Source organism: Pseudorca crassidens, unplaced genomic scaffold, assembly GCF_039906515.1.
Source record: "Pseudorca crassidens isolate mPseCra1 unplaced genomic scaffold, mPseCra1.hap1 Scaffold_50, whole genome shotgun sequence".
Lineage (NCBI taxonomy): Eukaryota > Metazoa > Chordata > Mammalia > Artiodactyla > Delphinidae > Pseudorca > Pseudorca crassidens.
In genome coordinates, this window is record NW_027136302.1 from 3,065,550 (window position 1) to 3,081,380 (window position 15,831).

Here is a 15,831-nt window from a genome sequence, read left to right on the forward strand (position 1 = left end):
GTTTCAGGAAACACCATACACTTCTCCCGAGTGTCTGTTGGCAATTTACATCCCGCCCATCAGCATAACAAGGCTCCCAGTTCTCCATGGCCTGTCCTGCCTTTCTGGATTTTACACTTTTTGCAGATGGCCCTTTTGACCGGGGGGAAGTGAGACTTCATTGTAGTGCAGATTTCCTTTGCAAGCTTGCTTGGTTGGCCAAAAAGGGCGTATGCGTTTTTTCCTGAATATATTCAGGAAAAAACGCATACGCCATTTTTGGCCAAGTGTATCATTGTGGACGTTCTGCCTCTTTTCCTATGCTTTCAATGCAATTCCAGTCTACCTCCTGAAATCGGTTTCCTGCAATTCTGCCCCGCTTTCAAGTCCTCTTGGCAGCCTTACTTCAGTATATTTTTGGACGATAGCTGTCATTTATAACTCTGCAGGTTTGTGAATTACAGTGCCCCTCAGCTCCTTTCTTCAACTCGCTTTCTTGTGACCTGGCCGCAACACCGCAGGATGGCTTTAGGCCCTAATGTGGTTCCGGCACGGCACGCTGAGCCTTTGGTTATTTCCTCTTCCTGGTGGGAAATGAGAGTTCAATTTGCCCGTCCAGACACCTCCAACTAGTCTCTCATTGGTTCTCGCTATTCCTGTTCATCTTCCGCAGAAATTGCAAACTGGGCCAAACAGGAGGTTAAAGGGACTGACTGTCCAAGTTGGGAGGGTGTTAGTAAAGCGTCTGGAATGTTGCACCCGAGTACCAGGGTACGAAAACTGAGACATATTTGAACACGTCTCCCGATCACATGGTTGATCATACTCTAGGTTCCACATGCATGTTTTAGCTGAAGGAAGAATACCTTAAACCTGGAGAGTTGAGACCCGTGTAATGGGTACCATGCAATATGACTTCAAAGGGTCTTCATTTGCTCACCGAACCTCTCCAATCCTATCACTGCTGCGTTTATGCCCCTGTACACATGCTTGATTCTCTTTTGGAGACATAGCAATCCATAGGTTTTAAGATACTTACTAGTCAGGTACATTCTTAGGCGTTTAATATGGGGTGTTGAGTCCATTTCGTTGAGCAAGGAGTAGCTCTTGTTTATTCCATATTTGGCTTAAGGAACTTTATCTGTGCTCATTTCAATCTCTGGTTTTATGCAGCACCCCAAATCACCTTTCCCCTTAAGCAAGCATAAGTTGGTTTTCTAAATTTGAGACCCTGTTCTGTTTTGGAATTCAGTTCCTGTGTAGCCAAGTTTACATTCCGTGTATTACTGATATCTTATGATGTTTCTTTTTCTGTGTGACTTATTTCAGTTAGAATCATCATACCTGAATCCACTCATTGTGCTGCTAAGGGCCTGATGACATAGATTTCATTGCTGAGTGATACTGCATTGTACATAAGTACCACAAGTTCTGTATCCATTTTTCACTTTCTGTGATATTGAACTTGTACGGTAAACGAGGTTCTTGTAAACAGAGGCGTCCCAAACTTTGGGGTGGCTGTGTCTTTTTGATTTTAATTTTCCTAAGCTATAGGACCATAAGTGGAAGTGCCCTAGGCTCTGTTGCTTTGTTTTTTAGATGTTTCAGGAAACACCATACACTTCTCCCAAGTGTCTGTTGGCAATTTACATCCCGCCCATCAGCATAACAAGGCTCCCAGTTCTCCATGGCCTGTCCTGCCTTTCTGGATTTTACACTTTTTTCAGATGGCCCTTTTGACCGGGGGGAAGTGAGACTTCATTGTAGTGCAGATTTCCTTTGCAAGCTTGCTTGGTTGGCCAAAAAGGGCGTATGCGTCTTTTCCTGAATATATTCAGGAAAAAACGCATACGCCCTTTTTGGCCAAGTGCATCATGGTGGACGTTCTGCCTCTTTTCCTATGCTTTCAATGCAATTCCAGTCTACCTCCTGAAATCGGTTTCCTGCAATTCTGCCCCGCTTTCAAGTCCTCTTGGCAGCCTTACTTCAGTATATTTTTGGACGATAGCTGTCATTTATAACTCTGCAGGTTTGTGAATTACAGTGCCCCTGAGCTCCTTTCTTCAACTCGCTTTCTTGTGACCTGGCCGCAACACCGCAGGATGGCTTCAGGCCCTAATCTGGTTCCGGCACGGCACGCTGAGCCTTTGGTTATTTCCTCTTCCTGGTGGGAAATGAGAGTTAAATTTGCCCGTCCAGACACCTCCAGCTATTCTCTCATTGGTTCTCCCTATTCCTGTTCATCTTCCGCAGAAATTGCAAACTGGGCCAAACAGGAGGTTAAAGGCGCTGACTCTCCAAGTGGGGAGAGTGTAAGTAAAGCATCTGGAATGTTGCACCCGAGTACCAGGGAAGGAAAACTGAGACATATTTGAACACGTCTCCCGTTCACACGGTTGATCATACTCTGGGTTCCACATGCATGTTTTAGCTGAAGGAAGAATTCCTTAAACCTGGAGAGTTGAGACCCGTGTAATGGGTACCATGCAATATGACTTCAAAGGGTCTTCATTTGCTCACCGAACCTCTCCAATCCTATCACTGCTGCGTTTATGCCCCTGTACACATGCTTGATTCTCTTTCGGAGACATAGCAATCCATAGGTTTTAAGATACTTACTAGTCAGGTACATTCTTAGGCGTTTAATATGGGGTGTTGAGTCCATTTCGTTGAGCAAGGAGTAGCTCTTGTCTATTCCATATTTGGCTTAAGGAACTTTATCTGTGCTCATTTCAGTCTCTGGTTTTATGCAGCACCCCAACTCACCTTTCCCCTTAAGCAAGCATAAGTTGGTTTTCTAAATTTGAGACCCTGTTCTGTTTTGGAATTCAGTTCCTGTGTAGCCAAGTTTACATTCCGTGTATTACTGATATCTTATGATGTTTCTTTTTCTGTGTGACTTATTTCAGTTAGAATCATCATACCTGAATCCACTCATTGTGCTGATAAGGGCCTGATGACATAGATTTCATTGCTGAGTGATATTACTTTGTAAGTAAATACCACAACTTCTTTATCCATTTTTCACTTTCTGGGATGTTGAACTTGTACTGTAAACGAGGTTCTTGTAAACAGAGGCGTCCCAAACTTTGGGGTGGCTGTGTCTTTTTGATTTTAATTTCCCTAAGCTATAGGACCATAAGTGGAAGTGCCCTAGGCTCTGTTGCTTTGTTTTTTAGATGTTTCAGGAAACACCATACACTTCTCCCGAGTGTCTGTTGGCAATTTACATCCCGCCCATCAGCATAACAAGGCTCCCAGTTCTCCATGGCCTGTCCTGCCTTTCTGGATTTTACACTTTTTTCAGATGGCCCTTTTGACCGGGGGGAAGTGAGACTTCATTGTAGTGCAGATTTCCTTTGCAAGCTTGCTTGGTTGGCCAAAAAGGGCGTATGCGTTTTTTCCTGAATATATTCAGGAAAAAACGCATACGCCCTTTTTGGCCAAGTGCATCATTGTGGACGTTCTGCCTCTTTTCCTATGCTTTCAATGCAATTCCAGTCTACCTCCTGAAATCAGTTTCCTGCAATTCTGCCCCGCTTTCAAGTACTCTTGGCAGCCTTACTTCAGTATATTTTTGGACGATAGCTGTCATTTATAACTCTGCAGGTTTGTGAATTACAGTGCCCCTGAGCTCCTTTCTTCAACTCACTTTCTTGTGACCTGGCCGCAACACCGCAGGATGGCTTCAGGCCCTAATCTGGTTCCGGCACGGCACGCTGAGCCTTTGGTTAATTCCTCTTCCTGATGGGAAATGAGAGTTAAATTTGCCCGTCCAGACACCTCCAGCTAGTCTCTCATTGGTTCTCCCTATTCCTGTTCATCTTCCGCAGAAATTGCAAACTGTGTGAAACAGGAGGTTAAAGGGACTGACTCTCCAAGTGGGGAGAGTGTTAGTAAAGCGTCTGGAATGTTGCACCCGAGTACCAGGGGAGGAAAACTGAGACATATTTGAACACGTCTCCCGTTCACACGGTTGATCATACTCTGGGTTCCACATGCATGTTTTAGCTGAAGGAAGAATACCTTAAACCTGGAGAGTTGAGACCCGTGCAATGGGTACCATGCAATATGACTTCAAAGGGTCTTCATTTGCTCACCAAACCTCTCCAATCCTATCACTGCTGCTTTTATGCCCCTGTACACACGCTTGATTCTCTTTTGGAGACATAGCAATCCATAGGTTTTAAGATACTTACTAGTCAGGTACATTCTTAGGCGTTTAATATGGGGTGTTGAGTCCATTTCGTTGACCAAGGAGTAGCTCTTGTCTATTCCATATTTGGCTTAAGGAACTTTATCTGTGCTCATTTCAATGTCTGGTTTTATGCAGCACGCCAACTCACCTTTCCCCTTAAGCAAGCATAAGTTGGTTTTCTAAATTTGAGACCCTGTTCTGTTTTGGAATTCAGTTCCTGTGTAGCCAAGTTTACATTCCATGTATTACTGATATCTTATGATGTTTCTTTTTCTGTGTGACTTATTTCAGTTAGAATCATCATACCTGAATCCACTCATTGTGCTGCTAAGGGCCTGATGACATAGATTTCATTGCTGAGTGATACTGCATTGTACATAAGTACCACAAGTTCTGTATCCATTTTTCACTTTCTGTGATATTGAACTTGTACGGTAAACGAGGTTCTTGTAAACAGAGGCGTCCCAAACTTTGGGGTGGCTGTGTCTTTTTGATTTTAATTTCCCTAAGCTATAGGACCATAAGTGGAAGTGCCCTAGGCTCTGTTGCTTTGTGTTTTAGATGTTTCAGGAAACACCATACACTTCTCCCGAGTGTCTGTTGGCAATTTACATCCCGCCCATCAGCATAACAAGGCTCCCAGTTCTCCATGGCCTGTCCTGCCTTTCTGGATGTTACACGTTTTTCAGATGGCCCTTTTGACCGGGGGGAAGTGAGACTTCATTGTAGTGCAGATTTCATTTGCAAGTTTGCTTGGTTGGCAAAAAAGGGCGTATGCGTTTTTTCCTGAATGTATTCAGGAAAAAACGCATACGCCCTTTTTGGCGAAGTGCATCATTGTGGACGTTCTGCCTCTTTTCCTATGCTTTCAATGCAATTCCAGTCTACCTCCTGCAATCAGTTTCCTGCAATTCTGTCCCGCTTTCAAGTTCTCTTGGCAGCCTTACTTCAGTATATTTTTGGACGATAGCTGTCATTTATAACTCTGCAGGTTTGTGAATTACAGTGCCCCTGAGCTCCTTTCTTCAACTCGCTTTCTTGTGACCTGTCCGCAACACCGCAGGATGGCTTCAGGCCCTAATCTGGTTCCGGCACGGCACGCTGAGCCTTTGGTTAATTCCTCTTCCTGGTGGGAAATGAGAGTAAAATTTGCCCGTCCAGAAACCTCCAGTTGGTCTCTCATTGGTTCTCGCTATTCCTGTTCATCTTCAGCAGAAATTTCAAACTGGGCCAAACAGGAGGTTAAAGGGACTGACTCCACAAGTCGGGAGAGTGTTAGTAAAGCATCTGGAATGTTGCACCCGAGTACCAGGGTATGAAAAATGAGACATATTTGAACACGTCTCCCGATCACATGGTTGATCATACTCTAGGTTCCACATGCATGTTTTAGCTGAAGGAAGAATACCTTAAACCTGGGTATTTGAAACCCGTGGAATGGGTACCATGCAATATGACTTCAAAGGGTTTTCATTTGCCCACCGAACCTCTCCAATCCTATCACTGCTGCGTTTATGCCCCTGTACACATGCTTGATTCTCTTTCCGAGACATAGCAATCCATAGGTTTTAAGATACTTACTAGTCAGGTACATTCTTAGGCGTTTAATATGCGGTGTTGAGTCCATTTCGTTGAGCAAGGAGTAGCTCTTGTCTATTCCATATTTGGCTTAAGGAACTTTATCTGTGCTCACTTCATTGTCTGGTTTTATGCAGCACCCCAACTCACCTTTCCCCTTAAGCAAGCATAAGTTGGTTTTCTAAATTTGAGACCATGTTCTGTTTTGGAATTCAGTTCCTGTGTAGCCAAGTTTACATTCCGTGTATTAGTGATATCTTATGATGTTTCTTTTTCTTTGTGACTTATTTCAGTTAGAATCATCGTACCTGAATCCACTCATTATGCTGCTATGGGCCTGATGACACAGATTTCATTGCTGAGTGATACTGCATTGTACGTAAGTACCACAAGTCCTTTATCCATTTTTCACTTTCTGTGATATTGAACTTGTACGGTAAACGAGGTTCTTGTAAACAGAGGCGTCCCAAACTTTGGGGTGGCTGTGTCTTTTTGATTTTAATTTCCCTAAGCTATAGGACCATAAGTGGAAGTGCCCTAGGCTCTGTTGCTTTGTTTTTTAGATGTTTCAGGAAACACCATACACTTCTCCCGAGTGTCTGTTGGCAATTTACATCCCGCCCATCAGCATAACAAGGCTCCCAGTTCTCCATGGCCTGTCCTGCCTTTCTGGATTTTACACTTTTTTCAGATAACCCTTTTGACCGGGGGTAAGTGAGACTTCATTGTAGTGCAGATTTCCTTTGCAAGTTTGCTTGGTTGGCCAAAAAGGGCGTATGCTTTTTTTCCTGAATATATTCAGGAAAAAACGCATACGCCCTTTTTGGCCAAGTGCATCATTGTGGACGTTCTGCCTCTTTTCCTATGCTTTCAATGCAATTCCAGTCTACCTCCTGAAATCGGTTTCCTGCAATTCTGCCCCGCTTTCAAGTCCTCTTGGCAGCCTTACTTCAGTATATTTTTGGACGATAGCTGTCATTTATAACTCTGCAGGTTTGTGAATTACAGTGCCCCTGAGCTCCTTTCTTCAACTCGCTTTCTTGTGACATGTCCGCAACACGGCAGGATGGATTCAGGCCCCAATCTGGTTCCGGCACGGCACGCTGAGCCTTTGGTTATTTCCTCTTTCTGGTGGGAAATGAGAGTTAAATTTGCCCGTCCAGACACCTCCAGCTATTCTCTCATTGGTTCTCCCTATTCCTGTTCATCTTCCGCAGAAATTGCAAACTGGGCCAAACAGGAGGTTAAAGGCGCTGACTCTCCAAGTGGGGAGAGTGTTAGTAAAGCATCTGGAATGTTGCACCCGAGTACCAGGGGAGGAAAACTGAGACATACTTGAACACGTCTCCCTTTCACACGGTTGATCATACTCTGGGTTCCACATGCATGTTTTAGCTGAAGGAAGAATTCCTTAAACCTGGAGAGTTGAGACCCGTGTAATGGGTACCATGCAATATGACTTCAAAGGGTCTTCATTTGCTCACCGAACCTCTCCAATCCTATCACTGCTGCGTTTATGCCCCTGTACACACGCTTGATTCTCTTTCGGAGACATAGCAATCCATAGGTTTTAAGATACTTACTAGTCAGGTACATTCTTAGGCGTTTAATATGCGGTGTTGAGTCCATTTCGTTGAGCAAGGAGTAGCTCTTGTCTATTCCATATTTGGCTTAAGGAACTTTATCTGTGCTCATTTCAATGTCTGGTTTTATGCAGCACCCCAACTCACCTTTACCCTTAAACAAGCATAAGTTGGTTTTCTAAATTTGAGACCATGTTCTGTTCTGTAATTCAGTTCCTGTGTAGCCAAGTTTGCATTCCGTGTATTAGTGATATCTTATGATGTTTCTTTTTCTGTGTGACTTATTTCAGTTAGAATCATCATACCTGAATCCACTCATTGTGCTGCTAAGGGCCTGATGACATAGATTTCATTGCTGAGTGATATTGCTTTGTAAGTAAATACCACAACTTCTTTATCCATTTTTCACTTTCTGCGATGTTGAACTTGTACCGTAAACTAGGTTCTTGTAAACAGAGGCGTCCCAAACTTTGGGGTGGCTGTGTCTTTTTGATTTTAATTTCCCTAAGCTATAGGACCATAAGTGGAAGTGCCCTAGGCTCTGTTGCTTTGTGTTTTAGATGTTTCAGGAAACACCATACACTTCTCCCGAGTGTCTGTTGGCAATTTACATCCCGCCCATCAGCATAACAAGGCTCCCAGTTCTCCATGGCCTGTCCTGCCTTTCTGGATTTTACACGTTTCTCAGATGGCCCTTTTGACCGGGGGGAAGTGAGACTTCATTGTAGTGCAGATTTCCTTTGCAAGCTTGCTTGGTTGGCCAAAAAGGGCGTATGCGTTTTTTCCTGAATATATTCAGGAAAAAACGCATACGCCCTTTTTGGCCAAGTGCATCATTGTGGACGTTCTGCCTCTTTTCCTATGCTTTCAATGCAATTCCAGTCTACCTCCTGAAATCGGTTTCCTGCAATTCTGCCCCGCTTTCAAATCCTCTTGGCAGCCTTACTTCAGTATATTTTTGGACGATAGCTGTCATTTATAACTCTGCAGGTTTGTGAATTACAGTGCCGCTGAGCTCCTTTCTTCAACTCGCTTTCTTTTGAGCTGGCCTCAACACCGCAGGATGGCTTCAGGCCCTAATCTGGTTCCGGCACGACACGCGGAGCCTTTGGTTAATTCCTCTTCCTGGTGGGAAATGAGAGTTAAATTTGCCCGTCCAGACACCTCCAGCTAGTCTCTCATTGGTTCTCACTATTCCTGTTCATCTTCCGCAGAAATTGCAAACTGGGCCAAACAGGAGGTTAAAGGGACTGACTCTCCAAGTCTGGAGGGTGTTGGTAAAGCATCTGGAATGTTGCACCCGAGTACCAGGGTACGAAAACAGAGACATATTTGAACACGTCTCCCGATCACATGGTTGGTCATACTCTAGGTTCCACATGCATATTTTAGCTGAAGGAAGAATACCTTAAACCTGGGTAGTTGAAACCCGTGGAATGGGTACCATTCAATATGACTTCAAAGGGTCTTCATTTGCTCACCGAACCTCTCCAATCCTATCACTGCTGCGTTTATGCCCCTGTACACATGGTTGATTCTCTTTCAGAGACATAGCAATCCATAGGTTTTAAGATACTTACTAGTCAGGTACATTCTTAGGCGTTTAATATGGGGTGTTGAGTCCATTTCGTTGAGCAAGGAGTAGCTCTTGTCTATTCCATATTTGGCTTAAGGAACTTTATCTGTGCTCATTTCAATCTCTGGTTTTATGCAGCACCCCAACTCACCTTTACCCTTAAGCAAGCATAAGTTGGTTTTCTAAATTTGAGAACCTGTTCTGTTCTGTAATTCAGTTCCTGTGTAGCCAAGTTTACATTCCGTGTATTACTGATACCTTATGATGTTTCGTTTTCTGTGTGACTTATTTCAGTTAGAATCATCATACCTGAATCCACTCATTATGCTGCTAAGGGCCTGATGACATAGATTTCATTGCTGAGTGATATTGCTTTGTAAGTAAATACCACAACTTCTTTATCCATTTTTCACTTTCTGCGATGTTGAACTTGTACTGTAAACGAGGTTCTTGTAAACAGAGGCGTCCCAAACTTTGGGGTGGCTGTGTCTTTTTGATTTTAATTTCCCTAAGCTATAGGACCATAAGTGGAAGTGCCCTAGGCTCTGTTGCTTTGTTTTTTAGATGTTTCAGGAAACACCATACACTTCTCCCGAGTGTCTGTTGGCAATTTACATCCCGCCCATCAGCATAACAAGGCTCCCAGTTCTCCATGGCCTGTCCTGCCTTTCTGGATTTTACACTTTTCTCAGATGGCCCTTTTGACCGGGGGGAAGTGAGACTTCATTGCAGTGCAGATTTCCTTTGCAAGCTTGCTTGGTTGGCCAAAAATGGCGTATGTCAGGAAAAAACACATATGCCCTTTTTGGCCAAGTGCATCATTGTGGACGTTCTCCCTCTTTTCCTATGCTTTCAATGCAATTCCATTCTACCTCCTGAAATCGGTTTCCTGCAATTCTTCCCCGCTTTCAAGTCCTCTTGGCAACCTTACTTCAGTATATTTTTGGACGATAGCTGTCATTTATAAGTCTGCAGGTTTGTGAATTACAGTGCCCCTGAGCTCCTTTCTTCAACTCGCTTTCTTGTGAGCTGGCCGCAACACCGCAGGATTGCTTCAGGCCCTAATCTGGTTCCGGCACAACATGCTGAGCCTTTGGTTAATTCCTCTTCCTGGTGGGAAATGCGAGTTAAATTTGCCCGTCCAGACACCTCCAGCTAGTCTCTCATTGGTTCTCCCTATTCCTGTTCATCTTCCGCAGAAATTGCAAACTGGGCCAAACAGGAGGTTAAAGGCACTGACTCTCCAAGTCGGGAGAGTGTTAGTAAAGCGTCTGGAATGTTGCACCCGAGTACCAGGGGACGAGAACTGAGACATATTGGAACACGTCTCCCGATCAGATGGTTGATCATACTCTGGGTTCCACATGCATGTTTTAGCTGACGGAAGAATCCCTGAAACCTGGAGAGTTGAGACCCGTGGAATGGGTACCATGCAATATGACTTCAAAGGGTCTTCATTTGCTCACCGAACCTCTCCAATCCTATCACTGCTACGTTTATGCCCCTGTACACCTGCTTGGTTCCCTTTCGGAGACATAGCAATCCATAGGTTTTCAGATACTTACTAGTCATGTACATTCTTAGGCATTAAATATGGGGTGTTGAGTCCATTTCGTTGATCAAGGAGTAGCTCTTGTCTATTACATATTTGGCTTAAGGAATTTTATCTGTGCTCATTTCAATCTCTGGTTTTATGCAGCACCCCAACTCACCTTTCCCCTTAAGCAAGCATAAGTTGGTTTTCTAAATTTGAGACCCTGTTCTGTTCTGTAATTCACTTCGTGTGTAGCCAAGTTTACATTCCGTGTATTAGTGATATCTTATGATGTTTCTTTTTCTGTGTGACTTATTTCAGTTAGAATCATCATACCTGAATCCACTCATTGTGCTGCTACGGGTCTGATGGCAGAGATTTCATTGCTGAGTGATATTGCATTGTACGTTAGTACGATAACTTCTTTATCCATTTTTCACTTTCTGCGATATTGAACTTGTACCATAAGCGAGGTTCTTGTAAACAGAGCCGTCCAAACTTTGGGGTTGCTGTGTCTTTTTGATTTTAATTTCCCTAAGCTATAGGACCATAAGTGGAAGTGCCCTAGGCTCTGTTGCTTTGTTTTTTAGATGTTTCAGGAAACACCATACATTTCTCCCGAGTGTCTGTTGGAAATTTACATCCCGCCCATCAGCATAACAAGGCTCCCAGTTCTCCATGGCCTGTCCTGCCTTTCTGGATTTTACACTTTTTTCAGATGGCCCTTTTGACCGGGGGGAAGTGAGACTTCATTGTAGTGCAGATTTCCTTTGCAAGCTTGCTTGGTTGGCCAAAAAGGGCGTATGCGTTTTTTCCTGAATATATTCAGGAAAAAACGCATACGCCCTTTTTGGCCAAGTGCATCATTGTGGACGTTCTGCCTCTTTTCCTATGCTTTCAATGCAATTCCAGTCTACCTCCTGAAATCGGTTTCCTGCAATTCTGCCCCGCTTTCAAGTCCTCTTGGCAGCCTTACTTCAGTATATTTTTGGACGATAGCTGTCATTTATAACTCTGCAGGTTTGTGAATTACAGTGCCCCTGAGCTCCTTTCTTCAACTCGCTTTCTTGTGACCTGGCCGCAACACCGCAGGATGGCTTCAGGCCCTAATCTGGTTCCGGCACGGCACGCTGAGCCTGTGGTTATTTCCTCTTCCTGGTGGGAAATGAGAGTTAAATTTGCCCGTCCAGACACCTCCAGCTAGTCTCTCATTGGTTCTCCCTATGCCTGTTCATCTTCCGCAGAATTTGCAAACTGGGCCAAAAAGGAGGTTAAAGGCGCTGAGTCTCCAAGTGGGGAGAGTGTTAGTAAAGCGTCTGGAATGTTGCACCCGAGTACCAGGGGAGGAAAACTGAGACATATTTGAACACGTCTCCCGTTCACACGGTTGATCCTACTCTGGGTTCCACATGCATGTTTTAGCTGAAGGAAGAATACCTTAAACCTGGAGAGTTGAGACCCGTGGAATGGGTACCATGCAATATGACTTCAAAGGGTCTTCATTTGCTCACCGAACCTCTCCAATCCTATCACTGCTGCGTTTATGCCTCTGTACACACGCTTGATTCTCTTTTGGAGACATAGCAATCCATAGGTTTTAAGATACTTACTAGTCAGGTACATTCTTAGGCGTTTAATATGGGGTGTTGAGTCCATTTCGTTGAGCAAGGAGTAGCTCTTGTCTATTCCATATTTGGCTTAAGGAACTTTATCTGTGCTCATTTCAATGTCTGGTTTTATGCAACACCCCAACTCACCTTTCCCCTTAAGCAAGCATAAGTTGGTTTTCTAAATTTGAGACCCTGTTCTGTTTTGGAATTCAGTTCCTGTGTAGCCAAGTTTACATTCCGTGTATTACTGATATCTTATGATGTTTCTTTTTCTGTGTGACTTATTTCAGTTAGAATCATCGTACCTGAATCCACTCATTATGCTGCTACGGGCCTGATGACATAGATTTCATTGCTGAGTGATACTGCATTGTACGTAAGTACCACAAGTTCTTTATCCATTTTTCACTTTCTGTGATATTGAACTTGTACGGTAAATGAGGTTCTTCTAAACAGAGGCGTCCCAAACTTTGGGGTGGCTGTGTCTTTTTGATTTTAATTTCCCTAAGCTATAGGACCATAAGTGGAAGTGCCCTAGGCTCTGTTGCTTTGTTTTTTAGATGTTTCAGGAAACACCATACACTTCTCCCGAGTGTCTGTTGGCAATTTATATCCCGCCCATCAGCATAACAAGGCTCCCAGTTCTCCATGGCCTGTCCTGCCTTTCTGGATTTTACACTTTTTTCAGATGGCCCTTTTGACCGGGGGGAAGTGAGACTTCATTGTAGTGCAGATTTCCTTTGCAAGTTTGCTTGGTTGGCCAAAAAGGGCGTATGCGTTTTTTCCTGAATATATTCAGGAAAAAACGCATACGCCCTTTTTGGCCAAGTGCATCATTGTGGACGTTCTGCCTCTTTTCCTATGCTTTCAATGCAATTCCAGTCTACCTCCTGAAATCGGTTTCCTGCAATTCTGCCCCGCTTTCAAGTCCTCTTGGCAGCCTTACTTCAGTATATTTTTGGACGATAGCTGTCATTTATAACTCTGCAGGTTTGTGAATTACAGTGCCCCTGAGCTCCTTTCTTCAACTCGCTTTCTTGTGACCTGACCTCAACACCGCAGGATGGCTTCAGGCCCTAATCTGGTTCCGGCATGGCACGCTGAGCCTTTGGTTAATTCCTCTTCCTGGTGGGAAATGAGAGTTAAATTTGCCCGTCCAGACACCTCCAGCTAGTCTCTCATTGGTTCTCCCTATTCCTGTTCATCTTCCGCAGAAATTGCAAACTGGGCCAAACAGGAGGTTAAAGGCGCTGACTCTCCAAGTGGGGAGAGTGTTAGTAAAGCGTCTGGAATGTTGCACCCGAGTACCAGGGGACGAAAACTGAGACATATTTGAACACGTCTCCCGTTCACACGGTTGATCATACTCTGGGTTCCACATGCATGTTTTAGCTGAAGGAAGAATACCTTAAACCTGGAGAGTTGAGACCCGTGTAATGGGTACCATGCAATATGACTTCAAAGGGTCTTCATTTGCTCACCGAACCTCTCCAATCCTATCACTGCTGCGTTTATGCCCCTGTACACATGCTTGATTCTCTTTCGGAGACATAGCAATCCATAGGTTTTAAGATACTTACTAGTCAGGTACATTCTTAGGCGTTTAATATGTGGTGTTGAGTCCATTTCGTTGAGCAATGAGTAGCTCTTGTCTATTCCATATTTGGCTTAAGGAACTTTATCTGTGCTCATTTCAATGTCTGGTTTTATGCAGCACCCCAACTCACCTTTACCCTTAAGCAAGCATAAGTTGCTTTTCTAAATTTGAGACGCTGTTCTGTTCTGTAATTCAGTTCCTGTGTAGCCAAGTTTACATTCCGTGTATTACTGATATCTTATGATGTTTCTTTTTCTGTGTGACTTATTTCAGTTAGAATCATCATACCTGAATCCACTCATTGTGCTGCTAAGGGCCTGATGACATAGATTTCATTGCTGAGTGATATTGCTTTGTAAGTAAATACCACAACTTCTTTATCCATTTTTCACTTTCTGCGATGTTGAACTTGTACTGTAAACGAGGTTCTTGTAAAGAGAGGCATCCCAAACTTTGGGGTGGCTGTGTCTTTTTGATTTTAATTTCCCTAAGCTATAGGACCATAAGTGGAAGTGCCCTAGGCTCTGTTGCTTTGTTTTTTAGAAGTTTCAGGAAACACCATACACTTCTCCCGAGTGTCTGTTGGCAATTTACATCCCGCCCATCAGCATAACAAGGCTCCCAGTTCTCCATGGCCTGTCCTGCCTTTCTGGATTTTACACTTTTTTCAGATGGCCCTTTTGACCGGGGGGAACTGAGACTTCATTGTAGTGCAGATTTCCTTTGCAAGCTTGCTTGGTTGGCCAAAAAGGGCGTATGCGTTTTTTCCTGAATATATTCAGGAAAAAGCGCATACGCCCTTTTTGGCCTAGTGCATCATGGTGGACGTTCTGCCTCTTTTCCTATGCTTTCAATGCAATTCCAGTCTACCTCCTGAAATCGGTTTCCTGCAATTCTGCCCCACTTTCAAGTCCTCTTGGCAGCCTTACTTCAGTATATTTTTGGACGATAGCTGTCATTTATAACTCTGCAGGTTTGTGGATTACAGTGCCCCTGAGCTCCTTTCTTCAACTCGCTTTCTTGTGACATGGCCGCAACACCGCAGGATGGCTTCAGGCCCTAATCTGGTTCCGGCACGGCACGCTAAGCCTTTGGTTATTTCCTCTTCCTTGTGGGAAATGAGAGTTAAATTTGCCCGTCCAGAGACCTCCAGCTAGTCTCTCATTGGTTCTCCCTATTCCTGTTCATCTTCCGCAGAAATTGCAAACTGGGCCAAACAGGAGGTTAAAGGCGCTGACTCTCCAAGTGGGGAGAGTGTTAGTAAAGCGTCTGGAATGTTGCACCCGAGTACCAGGGTACGAAAACTGAGACATGTTTGAACACGTCTCCCGTTCACACGGTTGATCATACTCTGGGTTCCCCATGCATGTTTTAGCTGAAGGAAGAATACCTTAAACCTGGAGAGTTGAGACCCGTGGAATGGGTACCATGCAATATGACTTCAAAGGGTCTTCATTTGCTCACCGAACCTCTCCAATCCTATCACTGCTGCGTTTATGCCCCTGTACACACGCTTGATTCTCTTTTGGAGACATAGCAATCCATAGGTTTTAAGATACTTACTAGTCAGGTACATTCTTAGGCGTTTAATATGGGGTGTTGAGTCCATTTCGTTGAGCAAGGAGTAGCTCTTGTCTATTCCATATTTGGCTTAAGGAACTTTATCTGTGCTCATTTCAATCTCTGGTTTTATGCAGCACCCCAACTCACCTTTACCCTTAAGCAAGCATAAGTTGGTTTTCTAAATTTGAGACCCTGTTCTGTTCTGTAATTCAGTTCCTGTGTAGCCAAGTTTACATTCCGTGTATTAGTGATATCTTATGATGTTTCTTTTTCTGTGTGACTTATTTCAGTTAGAATCATCATACCTGAATCCACTCATTGTGCTGCTAAGGGCCTGATGACATAGATTTCATTGCTGAGTGATATTGCTTTGTAAGTAAATACCACAACTTCTTTATCCATTTTTCACTTTCTGTGATGTTGAACTTGTACTGTAAACGAGGTTCTTGTAAACAGAGGCGTCCCAAACTTTGGGGTGGCTGTGTCTTTTTGATTTTAATTTCCCTAATCTATAGGACCATAAGTGAAAGTGCCCTAGGCTCTGTTGCTTTGTTTTTTAGATGTTTCAGGAAACACCATACACTTCTCCCGAGTGTCTGTTGGCAATTTACAT